This window comes from Triturus cristatus, chromosome 2_2, assembly GCF_964204655.1.
Source record: "Triturus cristatus chromosome 2_2, aTriCri1.1, whole genome shotgun sequence".
Lineage (NCBI taxonomy): Eukaryota > Metazoa > Chordata > Amphibia > Caudata > Salamandridae > Triturus > Triturus cristatus.
In genome coordinates, this window is record NC_140582.1 from 446,719,011 (window position 1) to 446,731,401 (window position 12,391).

Genomic DNA, 12,391 nt, shown 5'->3' on the forward strand with positions numbered 1-12,391 from the left:
GTAGCCCAATGACAGAAGTGTGCAAAACACTTATTTTTTGTGTATTTGCAGTTTTATGTAGTGCAGACGTGTCAGGTATTGGAGTGCTTTACATGAGCATTGGTTACATCACACAAGATCAAATTCATTTTGGTTGTAGACATGGGGAGAGTAAGTGATTTGACCAGAATCACAGAATGTTGAGCTGAAGCAGAAACTCCAGCCTGGTTCCCCAGTTGCAAAGTCTGCAGCTCTGGAAGTAACACCACATCCTCTCCCCTAGGTGCAACATTTAATCAAGTGGTCAACTGGATAAAAAACATAAAGATTACAAATATTTTAAAAGTTCTTTGTCGCTATTTGAAAACTCGGAAAATATGTCCTCATTTTAGTTTTTAGAGCTCTAACCATAATTTTGATGCAAATAAGACCCTCTCATATATGTAATTTCTAAAGGAAATGCTCTAGGTATTACAGTTTTGATTACATCAAGATGACAATATCAATAAGAGGAGGGACTAGGAGCAGTTAGAAAAAGGTCCTGAACCAATGCCCCTAAAAGTCATACATTGTTCCAACGGATGGTTGCAGTTCCTATAATATGAGAGGGGAGTTACAGCCAGCAGGTGAGCTGTAAATAGTAGGGAATGTCTCCAAGGGTAGAGTGAGTGTGCAGAGTGAGGAGAGAGTACTCCTTGTGGTGGTACTAAGTGCCCTCAGACACCCTCGCGGATGTATAGCATCATCATTGGGCAAGGTTGCTCCTCGTGGGGGTGGCGCTGCAGTCCCTCACGGGCCCTTGGTTAGGGGCTCTCTGGTGGAGTTCTTTTAAGGAGTTGCCGCATTTGTGAGTGAGGGCGTGTGGGTAGGTGTGTGCTAGTGAGTGCAGGTTTTAAAAATGAAACAGGGACCTTAAAGATTTTAATCAAGAGGTCCCTGGTCCAAGCTAAAAAATTCTCGGGTATGGAGATGCACGGTAGTGCTGCTTTGCGAGGGGAAACAAGACCAAATAAAAGTCCCACTTCTCTCAACCTGTGTAGTGTATTTACAAAAGTGATTTAAAGGAAGGTCAACATGTTTCGTGCTGTAAGACGGTCCCTATTGGATCCGGGAGCGCTTCGTCAGGACCAAAAAGTAAATGCTGGAAGATGGGGTTCGGGAAAAGACAGCCCGTAATCCCATTTGTTACCTAGGTCTGGTATGCTTGACAATTAGTGTCCAGAATCCGTTCTTATACGTAAATCCTGTTCACAGCCTAAAAGGAGACATGAAACAGGGAGAGAGAAAGGAAGGTTGGGGGGGAAGGGGGAAGAGGGGGGGGAGAAGGGGGGAAGAAGAGGTCAAGAAAGGGAAGAAGTAGTAACATATCAAAGGTATATGATACAGATGTCGTTAAAAGGGAGACACTAGTGCACAGTGTGTGCTCAGGTGCCTAGTGCATGAAAAAGGACAACAACCAAGGTAGTGTCATTGTGTTCATGCGGGGTTTTCAAACAAGATGCTAGGATTCTGCCCAGCGCGACTGAGAAACATAAACGTGGTCGTAACTCACTGGAAACCAATATTTCTTTAGTGCAGGTGGGAGTGTCATGGAGGACACAAGATTAACAGGTATCGTCGATTGTGCCCACTATGAGGGGTGGCGCGGTTCTGAATCCCTGTGCGGTGCCATGGCAACGTGAGGACCGATGGTATACAGTCATAATAGTGCAACCAGGGGGTCGAGAAAAGGCCTAGTATAATTACCATACCTCGTCTAAATGTAGTGGGGTGAGTGTAGGAAGGTGGATATCTGACTATGGTTACCCCCAAATTTTTGCCTAGTGTCTAGCTGGTTTTTCGACTTAGTAGGCCTGAGATCCTGCCATTCAGGCTCTCAGGCTATCTGCTCTCTCTGTAAAATGGACTCCATGTACCCTAGGTACATACCCAATTGGTTGGATCACCCTGTCAGCCCCTGTACCAGTGTACACTAGGTACCCAGGGCATTGGTGTACCCAAGGCCTGCCAAGGGCTGCAGCATGTATTATGCCACCCCAGGCTTGGCCTAACAATCTGACACAACTGGCTGATCACTCAGCTGGGGTAAGTTGGTGTAATCACCTCTTACTTAGGTGTAGTATACCTATACCTAACCTTAAATGGGACACCTGGTAACCTATAAGTCACTCCTATGGCAGGCCTTAACAATCCTGAAGGCAGAGTGCTTGGTTCCATGTGAGATGGTGCTCTGGCATGAGCTGAGCCTGTCTGCAGTGGTCGGAACAACTTCCTTCTACTGTTTCCAGATATCGTCATACCATATACTCTTAAGTGCATTATGAACCTCGCGGTTAAATGCTATCTTTGGTTTGGCTTTATCAAAACATGTCGAGTAAGGTGTCATACGAATTGGAATACTAACCCCTCGCCAATTCTGGCGACGGGGTTAGCATTCCACCCTTCTAGAGGGACACGACATGTACAGTGCCTGAAACCCGGGTAAAATCAGACATAGCCTCAGCTCCACAAAATGGATGCTGCCACCACAGACACAAGTCTGCCCTCCTGCTGCTGGGAGTCCTTCCAGCTTGGGAGGTGTGGACAAAGGGTTTCCTGCCAGGGGAGGTGCATGCACCACCCCAGACAGGATTTTGTGTATTGGTCAGGTAGGGCTTGAAAGAAACCAGACATGCCTGTGGCTCACAAGGAGCCTCGGTGCATATGCCAGTTCAAACCGGTCCTGGGGCACACCAGTCCCGGGCCTGGGGCGAGCTGGACAAAGGATTGGGGGTGTAACCACCCCCCTTCCTGGTCCCACCCATAGGGAGGGACCTAGCAGGTAGTCCGGCCCCTAGAATCCGAATAAAGGTAGGAGCTGTGTCCTAAGACTTCAGACATCCTGGAATCAACTTGAAACTAAGAAGAAGACGGGAACTTCGACATTCTGCTGCACAGAAGACTGAAGAAAATCTCCCCTGTGGTCAGGGAGTGACCACCTTGCTAACGCAAGCACCATCCAGCGAATCAACGTCTGCTTTGCCGCCGCCTCCCGCCGGAGCCCGAGCCCAGAGACCAACAAGACCTGGACCTCCAGACCTCTCACCGCCCGATCCACAGTCCCTGAAAAGAGGAGACCCGTGGAGGCACCGAGACACGTGGAGCCAGCCATCTTGGAACGACTACGACAAGCTGACCAGTGCAACAACCGAGGCTCCCTCCAAGTTGTGCTTTGGGTCCTGAGAAGCCCAACCCTCGAGCAGCATCTGCACCAAAGGTGAGCCCTCCAGCATCTCCACGATCTGCGTGGGGCCCTTCTGCATTTTGCCACTCGACGCGCCTAACCGGTTGCTGGCCCGCTGGCTAGTGGCCATCTTGGCGACGAAATCGACGACAAACACCGCTGGTCTGGTTGCTCCAGACTGGCCCTTGCTCCACACCAAAGGAGCAATCCCTCTGACCTTGCTGGTCAGAACCAACAGCTGATTTCCGAATCCTCCTGCAATTGCTTTTGCCAAGGCTTGGTTGCTTCGATCAAGTCGCCGACACCGCCGACAGCGAGAGCCTGCGTGGGACAGCTCGTGAGCCGACTCCTGGACGTCGTCGACCTTCAGGGACCACGTGGCTGCGGAGACAAGCTACCCCTCATCACCTGTTTGCACCCGACATCGCCTGGTACCCACCTGGTGCCACGCTGGTCACTGGCTAGTGACTGTGAACACTGTCCCCTCTGCTTACAGGTCTTCAACATCTCCGATCCACTCTTGGATCCACTGCATCTCTTCCCGACCGACCGCCTGCAGCATCTTTGTCCCAGGCTCAACGGAACAGATAGAAGAAACCCGACGCACTTTGAGTCCTATGCACCCGCTTCCTGTGGGTGAGGTAAAGCTGGCACACCTGTGCCCAAGTGTAGTAATACATCTCTAGTGCCTGTGTTCCAAATCTTAAGTTCCTAGGTCATCCGGAAGATTCCTTTTGCAGTAACTTTGTACTTTTTACGCACCCATTGAAACCTATGGGAGCCCGCGTGTGACTATTTGCTCTGCACACGCCACCCGTGGACCTCCTGGTCACTAACTGACGTTAGCTCCTTGTAGGCCCAGCGATTCTAGAGGCCCTAGGCCTTTTCCCTTTTCTGTTCGTGGTACTTATACCACTATTTTAGTATATGGTTCGAGTGGCCACCAGGGCCTATCCATATAAAGTGCAACTTCTGTGTATTCTGTGATAATCTTGTTTGACGATTTGTGCTCCTGTGCTCATAAAGAGACTAGGGGTTACTTTGAGAAATAAATACATATATATTTTGAATATATATCTGTGTGGTGTCCTTTCATTGGTATAAAAGGGGGTTACTATTGGTAAAACAGCTTGCTTAACACGCTTCACGAGTTTAGCCTCAAAGACTGCTTAGCCTACGCTACCACTAGGGCAGCTAGTCCGAAAAGGTTGACTTACAACCACACCATAAGGGTTGCTTGGCATGGTACAAGGTGGTCACTAGAACTAGTGAACAGCATATACCAGGCCAACTTCTCACATTGGTGGCAGCGGTGGGATTTGAGCTTGCTGTGTTTTACCATTGTAATCTCTTGGTTACCAATTGAAAGATCACATAGTTACCTGTAGGTACATATAAAACAAGATTAGATATACATAAGTTCTACTGAACTTAGTTGTTGTAGAGCAAAGGGAGTAGCACACCCTGACTACAACTACTAGATAGGTTTAGTAGGTAAACACAAGTGTAGGTAGATTGCAACACATCCACCCACACTTAAGAGCAATGGCCGGGGCAGAGGGGTCCACTGTACCCATCTCTGTTGAGAGTGACCCCCAGAGGGCAACATCCAGCTTTGCTACCCTTAACCAGAATGAGCTCAGGCATTTGGCAACTCTTAGAGGCCTTAAACAGCCCAAGAACCCTACCTCTGCTGAGCTCAGAGAACTCTTACAAAATGATGAGAATCAGAGAGAACTCAGGAAAGCTTCCCAGTTAGCCCCCTTAGGGTCAGGAACAGGAGGCCCCCCTTCTGAAGATGCCACAGAGGTACCCCCTTTCAATAGTCACCCCTTAGATGGGATGCCTACCACAGAGGAAGAAAGTGATGGGGATACAGATGTGAGTGGGGATGAAGGGAGAACTAGCCCAGTGCCAAGTGTTATACTTGGCCCAGCTAAACTAAGGCTATTGGGGACTGACAGTGGGTTCACCCCATTGGATCTCCCCAGTGGACTTAACACAGGGCTTGGAAGGCAAAGGAATCGCTCAGGTGACTCCAATGCTTCCCATGGCTCTAGAGGCTCTCAAGGTCACTCCAGAAGGAGACTGACCACCCCTCAGAGGAGGGAACATGAGGCCAGAATGCAGGAAGCCCAGCTGAGGATCAGGAAGCAGGAGCTAGAAGTAGCCCTGATGGAAGAAAAACTGAGCAAGGCTAGGCAGCATAGAGAGAGTGGGTCTATACCCACTGGTGGCAGCAATGTCCCTAGGGACAAAGATAGGGTCTTTGACAATAGGAACCTGTCCAAGATTGTGCCCCCCTACAAAAGTGGGGATGACATCCACAAATGGATGACTGCTCTTGAGAGAGCCTGCAAAGTGCAGCAGGTTCCTGAAGACCAGTGGGCAGCAATCTTATGGCTCTCCTTTGAGGGGAGAGGCAGAGATAGACTCCTCACTGTTAGAGAAGAGGATGTCAGAAATTACAGAGTCCTGAAGAGTGTCCTAGTTGATGGGTTAGGCTTAACCACTGAACAGTACAGGTTAATGTTCAGAGACACCCAGAAGACACAGACTCAGGACTGGTCTGAATATGTGGAATGTGCCACTAAGGCTTTGGAGGGTTGGTTGCTGGGAAGTAAGGTGTCTGATTATACAGGATTGTACAATTTGATGATGAGAGAGCAGATTTTAAGTAATTGTCAAAACCAGCTTCTCCATCAACACCTGGTAGACTCAGATTTGACCTCTCCCCAAGAATTGGGAAAGAGGGCAGATAAATGGGTCAGGACCAGGATCAGGCCTAAAAACCAGGGTGGTGACCAAAAGAAAGATACCACCAAGCCTCAAGAGAAGGGTGGGGATAAAGAAAAAGAGAAACCTTCCTCAGGGCCCCAAAACTCCACACAGGGTGGTGGGTCCCAAGCTCCCTCCTCTACCACAGCTAAAAAGCCCTACTGCCATGAGTGTAAAACTCCTGGGCATTGGAAAACTGACAGCGGTTGCCCAAGGGCTAAAAACAAAACTGTTCCTCCAATTACTCCTGTCACACCACCTATTACTGTCAGCAGTAATCCCCCAGGTGGTGGGAGTGCCCCCAGAAATCTGGGTGGGTTTACTTGGGGAACACAGGGGGACCCTGGCTTAGCCAATTCCCCTACAGCAACCACTCTTGTCTGTGATGGTGGCATGGGGTTTGCCAACTTCACTGCCTGTCCCAACACTTTGGGTAGGTACAGACAGGAGCCCTACATCAATGGTACAAAAGCTGAGGCCTACAGAGACACTGGGGCTAGCATCACAATGGTGGCCCATTGGCTAGTTCCCTCTGAGCAGCTTTTGCCCGGTTTCTCCTACCAGGTGACTAACATTGATGGCAAACAGAACAGTCATCCCATGGCAGAGGTATGTCTCAGCTGGGGAGGGGTCACTGGCCCTAAAAGGGTAGCAGTGTCCCCAACCTTGCCTGTAGACTGCTTACTGGGGAATGACTTAGAACTCTCAGCTTGGGCTGGAGTTGAACAAGACACCCATTCTAAAATGGTAGGCCTTTCACAAAAGGGTAGGGGGGTTGTGCCATTCACAACCCCTGTCCAAATAGATTTCCTCCCTGAAAAGGTTGGAAGGGCAGTGGTAGCCACAGCCCAGGCACAGACAGACTTCCCTGTAGGGACTGGCAGAGCTGTGACAGTCACAGCTCAAACACAAACTGAGTGCCCCCCTGAAAAGGTTGGCAAGGCTGTAATGGTCTCAGCCTATACTCAGACTGACATAGGTGTAGTGAAGCCTGAAACAATGGATCACTCCACACAAACTGAGAGTAGTGGGGAGGAAGAAAAGTCTCCCTCTCCCCAGACATTAGGAAAAGGTCAGCCTCCTCAGGGATCTGACCTCACCCCTTGTGAAGGAACTGCCCCAGAGGTAGCCAGGCCTGGCCTGGCAGAGCCTCTGATGTCAGTGGCCCCTTCCAAGGTGGGATCCAGTCTGGTGCAGGTAGCCTGCCTCTCTCTACCCTGCCTCAGTCAGCCCAGGGCTGCAGAGGTCAGGGAGGCCAGTGGACCCCCAGAGGGCCCCTGTCCACAAGAACCCCCCCATCAAAAGAATGAGGATTGCCTGGCTAGTAGCCCTAGTCAGGTGATGGGTAAAAACATTCCTGAGGGATCTCCTTTACAGGTAGTTAGGGACCTCCCCCAGGGGGATTCTGTTGGGCACAGGCAAACATGGGACCTTAGGGCCCCAAACCTGACCCGTCCCTCCAGTAAGCCCACAAAAGGGACCCAGCCTCCAGCTTTAGGTAGCCAGAGGCTGACCCCGAGAGCACAGTGCAACTCAGTTAAAGAAAGAAAGGCATCCATGGTGGAGGATGATTGGAGGAAGCTGAGGCCTCACTTTGAGGACACTCACTTCAGTACTCCATCTCAACACCAGCCTTTTACTTTGCCAAGACACACCACAGGTAGAGATTCCCTATGGTGGAGACCCTCTGATACCCTTAGGGTGAGGGATTGCTTAGTGGACCATGAGACAGGGGGTAACCATGCCAGTGCTGGTTCCTCCTTATATGGCCACTTGGGCAATATAGGCTTACCTGGTCAAGGTCAGCCTTATCTCCCTTCGTTTGGGGGGGGGTTGTGTAGGAAGGTGGATATCTGACTATGGTTACCCCCAAATTTTTGCCTAGTGTCTAGCTGGTTTTTCGACTTAGTAGGCCTGAGATCCTGCCATTCAGGCTCTCAGGCTATCTGCTCTCTCTGTAAAATGGACTCCATGTACCCTAGGTACATACCCAATTGGTTGGATCACCCTGTCAGCCCCTGTACCAGTGTACACTAGGTACCCAGGGCATTGGTGTACCCAAGGCCTGCCAAGGGCTGCAGCATGTATTATGCCACCCCAGGCTTGGCCTAACAATCTGACACAACTGGCTGATCACTCAGCTGGGGTAAGTTGGTGTAATCACCTCTTACTTAGGTGTAGTATACCTATACCTAACCTTAAATGGGACACCTGGTAACCTATAAGTCACTCCTATGGCAGGCCTTAACAATCCTGAAGGCAGAGTGCTTGGTTCCATGTGAGATGGTGCTCTGGCATGAGCTGAGCCTGTCTGCAGTGGTCGGAACAACTTCCTTCTACTGTTTCCAGATATCGTCATACCATATACTCTTAAGTGCATTATGAACCTCGCGGTTAAATGCTATCTTTGGTTTGGCTTTATCAAAACATGTCGAGTAAGGTGTCATACGAATTGGAATACTAACCCCTCGCCAATTCTGGCGACGGGGTTAGCATTCCACCCTTCTAGAGGGACACGACATGTACAGTGCCTGAAACCCGGGTAAAATCAGACATAGCCTCAGCTCCACAAAATGGATGCTGCCACCACAGACACAAGTCTGCCCTCCTGCTGCTGGGAGTCCTTCCAGCTTGGGAGGTGTGGACAAAGGGTTTCCTGCCAGGGGAGGTGCATGCACCACCCCAGACAGGATTTTGTGTATTGGTCAGGTAGGGCTTGAAAGAAACCAGACATGCCTGTGGCTCACAAGGAGCCTCGGTGCATATGCCAGTTCAAACCGGTCCTGGGGCACACCAGTCCCGGGCCTGGGGCGAGCTGGACAAAGGATTGGGGGTGTAACCACCCCCCTTCCTGGTCCCACCCATAGGGAGGGACCTAGCAGGTAGTCCGGCCCCTAGAATCCGAATAAAGGTAGGAGCTGTGTCCTAAGACTTCAGACATCCTGGAATCAACTTGAAACTAAGAAGAAGACGGGAACTTCGACATTCTGCTGCACAGAAGACTGAAGAAAATCTCCCCTGTGGTCAGGGAGTGACCACCTTGCTAACGCAAGCACCATCCAGCGAATCAACGTCTGCTTTGCCGCCGCCTCCCGCCGGAGCCCGAGCCCAGAGACCGACAAGACCTGGACCTCCAGACCTCTCACCGCCCGATCCACAGTCCCTGAAAAGAGGAGACCCGTGGAGGCACCGAGACACGTGGAGCCAGCCATCTTGGAACGACTACGACAAGCTGACCAGTGCAACAACCGAGGCTCCCTCCAAGTTGTGCTTTGGGTCCTGAGAAGCCCAACCCTCGAGCAGCATCTGCACCAAAGGTGAGCCCTCCAGCATCTCCACGATCTGCGTGGGGCCCTTCTGCATTTTGCCACTCGACGCGCCTAACCGGTTGCTGGCCCGCTGGCTAGTGGCCATCTTGGCGACGAAATCGACGACAAACACCGCTGGTCTGGTTGCTCCAGACTGGCCCTTGCTCCACACCAAAGGAGCAATCCCTCTGACCTTGCTGGTCAGAACCAACAGCTGATTTCCGAATCCTCCTGCAATTGCTTTTGCCAAGGCTTGGTTGCTTCGATCAAGTCGCCGACACCGCCGACAGCGAGAGCCTGCGTGGGACAGCTCGTGAGCCGACTCCTGGACGTCGTCGACCTTCAGGGACCACGTGGCTGCGGAGACAAGCTACCCCTCATCACCTGTTTGCACCCGACATCGCCTGGTACCCACCTGGTGCCACGCTGGTCACTGGCTAGTGACTGTGAACACTGTCCCCTCTGCTTACAGGTCTTCAACATCTCCGATCCACTCTTGGATCCACTGCATCTCTTCCCGACCGACCGCCTGCAGCATCTTTGTCCCAGGCTCAACGGAACAGATAGAAGAAACCCGACGCACTTTGAGTCCTATGCACCCGCTTCCTGTGGGTGAGGTAAAGCTGGCACACCTGTGCCCAAGTGTAGTAATACCTCTCTAGTGCCTGTGTTCCAAATCTTAAGTTCCTAGGTCATCCGGAAGATTCCTTTTGCAGTAACTTTGTACTTTTTACGCACCCATTGAAACCTATGGGAGCCCGCGTGTGACTATTTGCTCTGCACACGCCACCCGTGGACCTCCTGGTCACTAACTGACGTTAGCTCCTTGTAGGCCCAGCGATTCTAGAGGCCCTAGGCCTTTTCCCTTTTCTGTTCGTGGTACTTATACCACTATTTTAGTATATGGTTCGAGTGGCCACCAGGGCCTATCCATATAAAGTGCAACTTCTGTGTATTCTGTGATAATCTTGTTTGACGATTTGTGCTCCTGTGCTCATAAAGAGACTAGGGGTTACTTTGAGAAATAAATACATATATATTTTGAATATATATCTGTGTGGTGTCCTTTCATTGGTATAAAAGGGGGTTACTATTGGTAAAACAGCTTGCTTAACACGCTTCACGAGTTTAGCCTCAAAGACTGCTTAGCCTACGCTACCACTAGGGCAGCTAGTCCGAAAAGGTTGACTTACAACCACACCATAAGGGTTGCTTGGCATGGTACAAGGTGGTCACTAGAACTAGTGAACAGCATATACCAGGCCAACTTCTCACAGTGAGTAACTAGACAATGCCTGGGCGGTGCGTGGACCGATAGTCTGTCCTGACTTAGGCGTGACCGTGGGTAGGAGAGCTGCCACGGTATCATAATCGTGCTTTGTTTAAGTGTGGTGAAGCAGGCAGATAGGGTTGGTCTGGCAATAAATACAAAACAAGAAACAAAAAACACAAATAACGAGATCACATGCCTACCCTCTCCTCATAGATGATGGGCTCCGTCAGCAAGTGCCGCGGAGTAAGGCTGTGAAAAAACAAAGTGAGAAAGAGGGCTACGATAAAAGATACCTGTTTCGAGGTCGAAGATCGTGGGTCCCGAGCCGATGGAGAAGGTACTTACTTCACAAGTCGCCTTACGTCGCGGGGAAACCTACCCGTGCGGTTGCACTGCCGTAACATTGATAATGAAACACCGGTCTGGTTATGTAGTGCTGCCGGGAAGGAAGCGGGCCCCGTGCAATGACGTCCTATCAAAGCGCCCGAAGGACGGGGCGTGAGGCAGTGGGCTGGGCTAATGGCTTATGTTTTTTCAACAGAGGGAGGGGCAGAGGAAGAGGCAAAAGAAGAGGAACAACCAAGACCGTCCACTGGCAGGACCCAGAACCAATGATCCTACGCTGCAAGATAACAAGACCTTAGTGGTTAACCTATCCTCCAGGCCCTTAACTGAAGGTGAGAACAGACTGTTGGAAAAAGGTCTAGGATTTGTTCCTACACCTAAGGGAGATGACTTCATCTTGCACCAAGAACTCCATCAATTTTTCCGGAAAATACGCCTAAGAGCTTTCTTCCAAGACAAACCTCAGGCCCCACCTAGCGGGTCAGGCCTTAAGAACAAATCAAAATTCACTCCCACCTCAGCCATGACCTTAAACGAGGTACTGACATTTGAACAAGCCGTCTTGAAGGAGGTAAACAACATCACCACTGACCTCCCGTTTGACAATCTTTCTAAAGAGGAAAGGTCACTCCTCAGACATTTGACAGAGGATGGAACCATCATACTAAAACCCGCGGACAAAGGAGGGGCTATTGCCATCGAAGATAAGAATGTCTATGATGACGAATGTACACGACAACTATCCAACATCAGGTATTACGAACCCATTGATGAAGACCCTACCGCACGCCTCTCTACCATGATACAACACCTGACATCGGAAGCAGAGGCGGAGGGATGGATCACCAAGGAAGAGGCCCTGTTCCTTCTGAACAAGAAGCCACGTACACCGTACTTCTACTGCCTCCCAAAAATTCATAAGGGAATCACCCCCCCACCAGGCAGACCCATTGTGTCCGGGATTGATTCCCTTTTAGAACCCCTGAGTAAATTCTGTGATGTGTTCCTACGCCCCCTAGTGATGAAGACTCAGATGTACCTGAGAGATACCACAGAGGTGCTGAACCTCATTGAACGATTTGACACACCTGATTCTATTACTCTGTTGGTCACCTTAGACGTGGAATCATTATATACTAACATTCCCCAAGATGCCACACTGGCGGTCCTTGACAAGGCCCTGCGCAACATCGATCCATGGCCGTCAGCTACTCCAATCACCTTCATCTGTGATTGTGCGACGATAGCATTAAAAGAAAACTATTTCGCCTTTGAGAGCAACCTTTATCATCAAATACAGGGCACGAGCATGGGGAGCGCCTTTGCGCCGAGTCTGGCCTGCCTATACATGGCAAACTTTGAAGAAGAGTACATCCTAACAGAGACCAACCCGTATACCAAGAACATCTTATTATGGCGTAGGTACATCGATGACATATTCATCTTCTGGAAAGGGGATGAAGAAACATGCCGCACATTCTTCAC